At 39.5% G+C, this 9,252-nt stretch overlaps 1 protein-coding gene and 1 long non-coding RNA gene across 3 annotated transcripts in view; one reads left to right on the top strand and one right to left on the bottom strand.

The window, feature by feature from the left end:
- FHIT (fragile histidine triad diadenosine triphosphatase) overlaps positions 1-9,252 on the bottom strand; it is a 1,445,250-nt gene that overhangs the window by 1,380,300 nt on the left and 55,698 nt on the right. The window lies entirely within an intron of this gene.
- LOC102151998 overlaps positions 1-9,252 on the top strand; it is a 41,117-nt gene that overhangs the window by 24,332 nt on the left and 7,533 nt on the right. Inside the window, exon 3 of one of the 2 annotated variants that reach the window (XR_005374838.1) lies at positions 8,752-8,879. This is a non-coding gene — a long non-coding RNA (uncharacterized LOC102151998). Of the gene's footprint in view, positions 1-8,751; positions 9,004-9,252 lie in introns of both variants that reach the window. The other variant, XR_005374837.1, reaches the window with a different exon arrangement.

Here is a 9,252-nt window from a genome sequence, read left to right as displayed (position 1 = left end):
TATTAATAAGCCCTACAGTTGAATCTGATGCTTGTCAAAGTTAGAGAGCTGCTAGCACAGAAAGAATATGAGCCTCAAAGTCCCCCAGACTCTGCCATCACATAGTTGTTGAGGCCCAGGACAAATACTCAAACTCTCTAAGCCTGACTTTACTTATGAGGAAAATAAGAACAAAACTTATCTCACAAGACTGTTTTGAGAAGCAAAATGACTGACAAAATATGGACACTAATCATAACTGGTTTGTATTTCTCATTAATCCCATCATCATCACCACCATGTCCAGACTCCTAAGGCCTGGAAACCCAGAGTAGGAAAAGACAGGGTACTTCCTTTGCCTGGTACAATCAACAGAATTTGCATAGGAGTCTTAGGGATGGGGTAGGAGAGATTCAAAATTGTGTACCTTTACTGCCTTCTAGCTGATACCACCATTTTTGCCAGTGATTTATAATTAATTTCTTTATAATACAATAAGTAAGATATGAAATAAAACACAGTAAGATATTAAAAATAAAGCAAAATAACTTAGCTGGATACAGCACTTAAGAAGCTACACAATCATTTGGCAAACTAGTCGATCCCCACAGAAAACCTGAGAGCTATTATTTCATTCAGACAAGTGGACTTGCCCAAGGTCACAACAGCTGGTCCTTCCAGGTCATCTGCAGATCCAGAACTTGAACCCAGGTATTGTGATTCCAAATTCAGTGATATTTTTTCCCTCTATTTCTCACTGCCTATGCTTCTATTTTTGCTTATATTACTTTTCCAAGGAAACAGACACTCACCAGACACACTGTAGAATAAAATAAGCCTGACATTCTTTAGAGCACTTCTTGGACCCTGACATATGGTTCTTCTGGTTGTCTTTACTTATAAACTTCAAATTTAAAGGAGCAGTTCGTATTTTTTAACTCCTTATTAACAATAATTAGTCCCTTCTGACATAGGTTGTTTTTACTACAAAAAACATTTCATGCTGAACTTGAATCTGTTGACACCAGCCTTTTTAAGACCCAATCATCCAAATGTTTGCTTATAATACAGGGAGCAATGAAGCCTCTTCCCTGCTTCTAAATTATGATCACTTTCATGAATGTCACCCATTCATTGTGGCAATGAGTGTTCACAGAGCACTTCCTCCTTGCCTGGCACCATGTGAGAAGCGCTGGGCACACAGTGATGAACAGGACAGCCATGCTGCTTACCAGCCTGTAAGAGTTGGGGAATCAGCCAATAAGCCAAGAGATTAAGGAAGAAAGCCTCTGACCATAGTTAGCGTATTGGCAGAGGAGCAACAGGTATGAAGTAAGGAAGTGGCACCTACATCTCTGCAGGGGCTAGAGAAGCCCAGAGGACCAACTCCAGACAGGATGGTCAGGGAAAACCTCTCATCAGAAAAAAAACACTTGACACTAAACCTTATCGTGACACTAAATAATCTAACGTGAAAATACAATACTCAGAAATATGAGCTAACAGAATGGGTGAGTTAGGAGTGGATTATCTGCTTTAACATGAGGATTCAATCCAGGGTTTTACTTCAGCAGACTCTCCTAATATACATATATTTTATATCCCTACTCCTATTAAATATCATTTACATTAAATATAAATATAAAAGCTGGATGCTTTTTACACAAATTCGATTCACAATAAAATGAAACAGCTACTGCCAAAAACTTGTAAAATAATAATAAGGTCCAGAGGTAGAAAGAAACAAAGGAGAAAAATAAAACTGTTACTCAATGCTTTTTAAGGTCCAAGTGTGAAGCTACATTTTTTGACATAATTTATTTAGTCCATAAAACAATTCTGAGTTTTGGGAACATCACGTTTTACAAAGAAAGAAATCCAACTTCAGTGAGATGAGCTTATTTGCCAAAAGGTCTCTCAGTGGGTAAGCCACAGAACAGAAAATCTGCTAAAGCATAACAGAAACAGAAAAATCTGATCTTTATGTAGCAACTGTATCCCACCCACTCTGCAAAGCAAGGGGTCAACAAACCAGGGCTTAAGGGCCAAATCCGAGCAGCTGCCTCTTTGTACGGCTGCACACTAAGAATGATGTTTACATTTTGAATTTGGTTGAAAAATGCAAAAGAAGAACAATATTTCATGATATGCGAAAGTCATGCAGAAGTCAAATTGCAGCACCCTAAGTAAAATTTCACTGGGACTCAGCCACAGTAGTTGTCTAAGGCAGCTTTCATGCTACAAGGTGGAAAGAATCCACAGGGTCCCAAAGCCTGTAAGACTTTCTCTCTGGCCCTTCACTGGTTGCAAACTTGCAAGGCCAAGAAGAGAATTTACAGACATACAAGTAACAAACACCCTTGGAAACGTTGTTTCAAATATGACAGACAAACACAAATGCAAAGGGCCATAAAATGCCTCTGAAAGAATTTTTAACCTCATGGCAATTGCCTGAGGCTCTACTTTCCCAATTTCACCTGGAGGTTTCATTTCACTGGCGCTCCCTCCTACTGAGGAAGTCAGGAATCAAGTCTCCTAGGAGGGATTTAGCACGGTTCAACCAGAGCAACAGCTGCTGTGTTGCAGCTTGCATTCTCAGAAAGGAAGCAGCACAAGGTCTCCACTCTGCACTAGTTGGCTCAACTTGGGTCTTAGACAATACCGGTTGAGCTCCGGGAATGGTTTCAAACTGTTTTTGCTGATTTCCAACTGTATAGTCTCCTCTAAATATTTTCTGGTTCAAGTGAGTATGCTCAATTGTGAAAATGAATTCTTATAAACAGTCCAATCTGGGTGGATAGTCAATTTATACCACGAAGTTCAATTTTCCCAGTTAAGGGGGAAATGCACTTTTTCTTTCCAGTCTTCAGGCTACAGAGTTGAAGGCTTGAGCTACAGGCTATAAAATGTCTCTGGTTTTTCCAACATTCTGTGGCCATATATAATGTGTTGGTCTCTATGCCTTCTTTGTCATCTACCTATGTATGGACATTGTCAAATATTGGGTCATTTGGTACTTTTTTTTAGATTATTTATTTATTCATGAGAGAGGCAGAGACACAGGCAGAGGGAGAGGCACGCTCCCTCAGGGGAACCCAATGCAGGACTCAATCCCAGGACCCTGGGATCACGACCTGAGCCAAAGGCAACGCTCAACCATTAAGCCACCGAGGTCCCGCATTCTGTATTTTCAAAGGTAAACTGCAAGTTAATATTTAGGGCATATACCTTAAGGTCAAAGATGGCCTTTACCCTGTATGGCAACAGGGCTGCATTTCAATGGAAAACCATAAATCAGCTACAGCCCATTCTTCAGAACAGTCCAATTCTAGTTCTGTTAACGGTCTTTTAATGGTCTTCAAGCTCTTTTGCACTACCTAATTATAGGTAGCAAATAGATATGTAAAGTCTATCCTGACAGGTACTGATTTTAATTGACTTCCTCCCACACGGGAAAAAGCTTTTGTCTCAATTTGCAACTCATCTCAACATTTGTGTACTCTATATAAATTTGTGCTATTTTAACTTTTTCTTCAAGCCAGTTCTTATATCTCCCTGGTTCCCTCTTATCACACAAGTAAAATAAAATCTTTAGTGCATGCTCCTTTTTATATCTATAGGAGACTTGTGATTTTACCGTTTTCTGAAAATTATCTTCTATCAACCTAAAAGGTTGGTAAGAATCTAGAATGCATTATTTTAAAACTTTGAATTTAGAGTGATAACATGCCTTTTATGTGATGAGTTGCATCACATAATGCAACTCTGGTCTCCTTTTAATGCCGTTGGATGGCATCACGAAAGTTGTAAAAGAAAAACTGTACAGAGGAGCAAGAAACAGGTGTTAACATAACAAATTATTCAAATGCTCGTTAGGATGGAAGGAGAGTTTTTTGGGACTTTTTTCAGAGAAATCAGTCTCAACTCCAAATACAACAAAGACAGCTGGAGGTTTATGGCCAGGGAGCAGAATAAGGGGGTTAGTGGTTGGAAAATCACTGGAAGGAGACATCAAAAGGAGAGGATTCTTGCTGAACTGGTGTAATACGATCCATGGTCAAAGCAGGCCAAGGACCCAGACATCCGGGATGGGAGATGAAGAGATGAAGATCATTTAGGGTGACCACATATAACTCAGCAGGATTCTTGCTAAAAAGGGTTGGCCAGGTCAAAGACAGGATGAGGGTCAAAGTCAAGGCATAGTAGAGAACGAGACTCAGAAGCCAAGCCTAACTATGTTTGGTCAAAGAGAGAGTCACTGTTACAGGTACTAGCAAATGTATAAAAGGACAAACAAATCAAACACTATTTTAAAGTGAAGTGAGGGGATCCCTGGGTGGCTCAGCGGTTTAGCACCTGCCTTTGGCCCAGGGCGTGATCCTGGAGTCCCAGGATCGAGTCCCACGTCAGACTCCGGGCATGGAGCCTGCTTCTCCCTCTGCCTGTGTCTCTGCCTCAGTCTCTCTCTCTCTCTCTCTGTGTCTATCATGAATAAATAAATAAATAAATCTTTAAAAAAAATAATAAAGTCAAGTGAAAGACATAAATAAGGCACCTAATAACATGACCACACTACCTTAGTTTTAATTTGCAATTAAATTTTATTCCCAGGTTATCCTTATATAAGTAACCACTTAACAGAAAAATATAAAATGGCAAATTAAATGTTGTTTCAATTGCTACTGTCTCATAGACTAAAAGAATAATTTGACTCCTGAAACCAATATCAACTACATTGTTTAAAAATTTAGAAAAAAAAAAGAATTCAATGATATGTCAACTAAAGTGTGCCATGTACCTAATGTGTATCAAGAATTTTATAAAACATATGAAACAGAAACTAAGCATATACTATTCCCCATACTTTCATATAAGCAAAAGATACCACTATTAATCTCCAAATTCACCACCTCCAGCCTATAGAATAGAACAGGAGGATGAGGGCTATTTGTGAAATCTGAATGCCACTATTCACTACATTAAAACAGAATGGCAACAAATGGCAACAAGTCTTGTCTCTCAAAGTGTAGTCTGCTTCCCTTTCCCTGGACCAGTAACCTGGGCATCACCTGGTAGCTTGTTAGGAATGCACAGTCTCAGGCCTTACCTGCTGAATGAGAATCTGCACTATAACAAGATCCCCAGATCACTTTTATATACACCACAGTCTGAGATACCCTGCTCCAGGACTGAGGGAGAACAAAACTACCCCTAGAATTATTCTTAGCACATTCCTTCAGTTATCCCTTTTTTACATAAGAAGAGTGGTTTCTTCTGAAACAGAGTCAGAAGGAGAAAAGGTTTTGATTGTGACCCCACCAGCCTTCATTTGTTGCCTGGGGGTGGGCCTAGAGGTTCATGTTGATTACTTGGGCTTGTGAGTAAAATCAAAGTCATGGGGAAAAGGAAGAGGGTACAAAAACAGGAAGATGATGGACCCACAGGCTTTTGTCTTTAGAAGACAGGAAACAATCTCAATTACACATACAATATATATACATCAGTATTCAATATAGTAATTGTTAAATTATGACATAACTGTACAAGAGAACATAATCTAGGCATTAAAAAGAACAAGGTCATTCTTCACATATCAGTATGCAATGACCTAAGATATGCAATGATCTAAGATATGCAGTCTGCTAAAATAAATTTACCTTTATATTTTTTTTATTTTCTTAAAGATTGTATTTATTTTTTTGACAGAGAGAGAGAGAGAGAGAGCACAAGCAGGGGAATCGTAAAGCAGAGGGAGAAGCAGACTCCCCACTGAGAAAGGAGCCCAATGCAGGGCTCTGTTCCAGGACCCTGTCATGACCTAAGCTGAAGGCAGACTCTTAACTGACTGAGCCACCCAGGCACTCCTAAACGTAGCTTCAAAAATGCAAGAGACTGGTATGTCAACTACACTTCAATCAATCAATCAATCAATCAATAAAATGGATTTCTTAAAAATGTAAGGGAAAAATAATGCAGGGGCAGCACGGTATATACAGTGAGTTATTATTCATGTGAGGAAAAATACCTAATTGTGGATTTGCATAGAACACCTCTGGAAAGACACATATGAAAGGCACAATATTTGCCTCCTGGAGGGGAGCTGAGGCATAAGGGACACAAGTGGAGGGAGGCTGACCTTCCATTGTGCACTTAACACTTTTTGACTTGTGTGATGATATTATCCAATTGAAACAATTTTTTTTATATCCTGAGCATTAAAGAATACCTTAAAAAGGATATAGTCCAGTTCCCAAGGTAACAGAGGAATCCCTTCTTCATTTTCCCTGATAGATGGTCATCTATAGCTGTGTCCAAACACTTTCTGTGACACTTTCAGGGCTGAGATGTCAAGTGTCTAAAAATTATTCTGACACTGAGCTAACGTCCATGTTCCTAGAATGCTGCCCCACCACCCCACCCCCCAACCCCAACCCCTGTTCACCTTCATTTGATGCTAGTTTTCTCTGCAAAACAAACTAAGCCCCTTCCTCTCCCAGCCTTTATAACATTCGCCCAAGGCTTTGGTGGCTTTCTTTAGTCGGAGGTCACAAAAGCTGGCAAGGTAGGCGAGGAACGTAAATGAATCAGGCAGGCCTAGCCGAGACAAAATAGGCAGCGCATCCCTACCCCTGCAGACGAGGACATGACGAGGAGCGGGGAGCGCCACGGCCAGGAGGCCAGAGAGGCAGCCGGGATTCTTTTCCAAGGAAATACTGCCATAGAAGAAAAAGGGCCAGCTGTGGCTGTATCTTCCAAGAGAATTTGGAAACTGACAAATTTATTTTAAATACCTCAATTTTTAAAATGTTGGCAACCAAACTAATTCTTTAAAACACTGTACAGATGAAACAAAATACATGTGCAGCTGGATGTGGCCTGCAGGTCCCTGGTCTGCACTGTGTTCTGTCACCTTTCCTCCAGGGACCATGAGGATTTCTCTCTGTGTTGCCTTCTGGTTAAATTTGCTAGAAAGGAAAACAAAAATATCCCTCTTCAAAAACTTAATCAGTTATATTTTGATTTAATTTGACAATTTACTAACCCATCTATTACTCCAAAAGATGCTAGATAATTTATTTGCCAGTAACTGTGCTTGCAGACACAATTGTGCCTACAGACTAAACACACCCACAGTGTGTGTGTGTGCGTGCGTGTGTGTGTGTGTGTGTGTTTCTTCTAAAGACCATTGACATTATTACAATATCCTTGGTGGCAGGAACTGCAAGATCACTCAGATGGACAGTATTTCACAGTTGATTATGTGTGTACATAGCCCATTATACCACTGGGGTTTATTTGCAAAACATAGCTCTCATTTTCTTTTTCTTTTTTTTTTTTTTTTTTTAGCTCTCATTTTCCAATAGACTTTCAGTAAAAGAAAGTTTCTAAGAAAGTAAAATACAAATTTCCTACCACTCTACCCTGTGAGAACCTAAAGAGACTATTAGGCAATAAAAAAAAAAAAAAGGAAACTGAGGGATAAATTTAACACTTAAAAGTGACTCTTTTAGCAGGAGGTTTGGGCACCCAGCCAGGTTAAGGAGAAGTAGCTTTATACGCACATCTTAACAGCAGCCTAATCTCTGATCTTCACTACTCCTCACTTAAAGCCCGGCAACCCACTGAGTCATCACAGCCAGTGTGTCCCTTCTAACTTGTCATCTGTTTGTTGTCACCCTGTGCCATCTGCAGTGCTCTGGACTCTAACTGTGAAACTGCTTTATTGAAATAAACAGCAAGGGGAAAAGAACCCTACTGGTGGAATCATGACCTGCATTCATTGGGAACTTATGGCAGGGACCACATGACACTCGCATAAGGCTGATGGGGTAGGGGGAGGTCCCACTGCTAATAGGTAGATGCAGAATGGTGGCTAAAGGAAAGTGCAGTCGCTAGAGAAACACCACCATACATCTTCCCCTTGATACAGGGACTCAATTTTTGCAACTATATTTATGCTTTCGCCTCTGCTTCAGGTAACGTAAAAACAGACTAGGAAACTCCAAGGTCTTGTGGCACACACAGAATATGCTTATACTGATTATGGTCTAACTCTAAATACAACAAATGACAACATTTGCAGAGTCTCAAAACCAAGAACCACCATGATAAAACAGTTTTATAGTAATTCTGAAAAAAGAAACACTTATTTACAGATATAATTTATGTAAATAAATATTATCATTTTAAATCTCTTAATAAATAGGCATGTCATTTGATATAAAGCATCAGGAAAGGATTTTGAAACCTGTAATATCTATCTATATGGCAAATGGAATAGACACAGAGAGTGTGCAGCAGGGAAAAAACTGAGGATTCCATCTTTATAGATTAATTCTTGGTTAGCTTCCAAATGAAAACACTCTATTTGGCAGGTATTTTCTGTAGAAAGTGAACTTTTCACATGCAATAGCCATGTCAAACTTTGTTTTTAGTTGTTAAGACACTGGAGTATCTTTAAATCTCTTCCACTCATTAATTCTAGGAGATTATTTGCACACATTTCTCAGGATATTCCATTTTAGACATCTTGAAAATGTTATATAAATGAAATGGGCAATTAAGATGTCACCAGGAAATTCTATGTGCCTTCTTGCAATGGGATGCTTGAGAAGGTCCCATGATCCAAATTGGCCTATTCATGAGTCTTTCTGGAGCAGTAGAGGTAGGAGGTAGGGAGCCAGGTCCCAGTGCTGGTGGAATGCACTGCATGATCCTGTGGAAACCATAAAAGCACATCTTCCTATGCTTGCATTTCCTCATTTGTTACAGGGAGAAGAGACCTGGATCCTAATGGAGCTGCTATGCAACCCACAAGAAAGAATGAGAAAACAATAAAGAACACAATGATGATAAGGTTATATACTGCTAATGTGGAAGGAAGATATAAGAAAAACAAGGTGGTAATGCATAAAAACCTTGTAGTCTGTCACACAAAGCATATTTTTTTTTAAAAAGGCAAAAAAAATTAAAAGTAGCTCAAGCAATTTGAAGGCATATTCTCTCTTAAAGAAATGACAACAGGTAAACTCCATTTCCTAAGCCACCATAAATTTTTCTAACACCTTTCTCTGTCCATCTCTGCCACTCTTGCTCTGCATCCAGACAGCAGCTTGACTGCTCCATCAAAGGCACCTCACAGCTCTAAGAAATCTTTCATTAAATAATGAGCACCTGCCAGGTACTAGTGACTCAGCTTGATCTTATGATTTAGGTAACTAATCTAAGTTCCCAAATTAGTGGGATTTTGATGTGCCCTGGAACTGCAAAGAT

The sequence above is a fragment of the Canis lupus genome, chromosome 20, assembly GCF_011100685.1.
Source record: "Canis lupus familiaris isolate Mischka breed German Shepherd chromosome 20, alternate assembly UU_Cfam_GSD_1.0, whole genome shotgun sequence".
NCBI classification, from domain to species: domain Eukaryota; kingdom Metazoa; phylum Chordata; class Mammalia; order Carnivora; family Canidae; genus Canis; species Canis lupus.
This window is presented reverse-complemented; position numbering and strand designations above follow the sequence as displayed.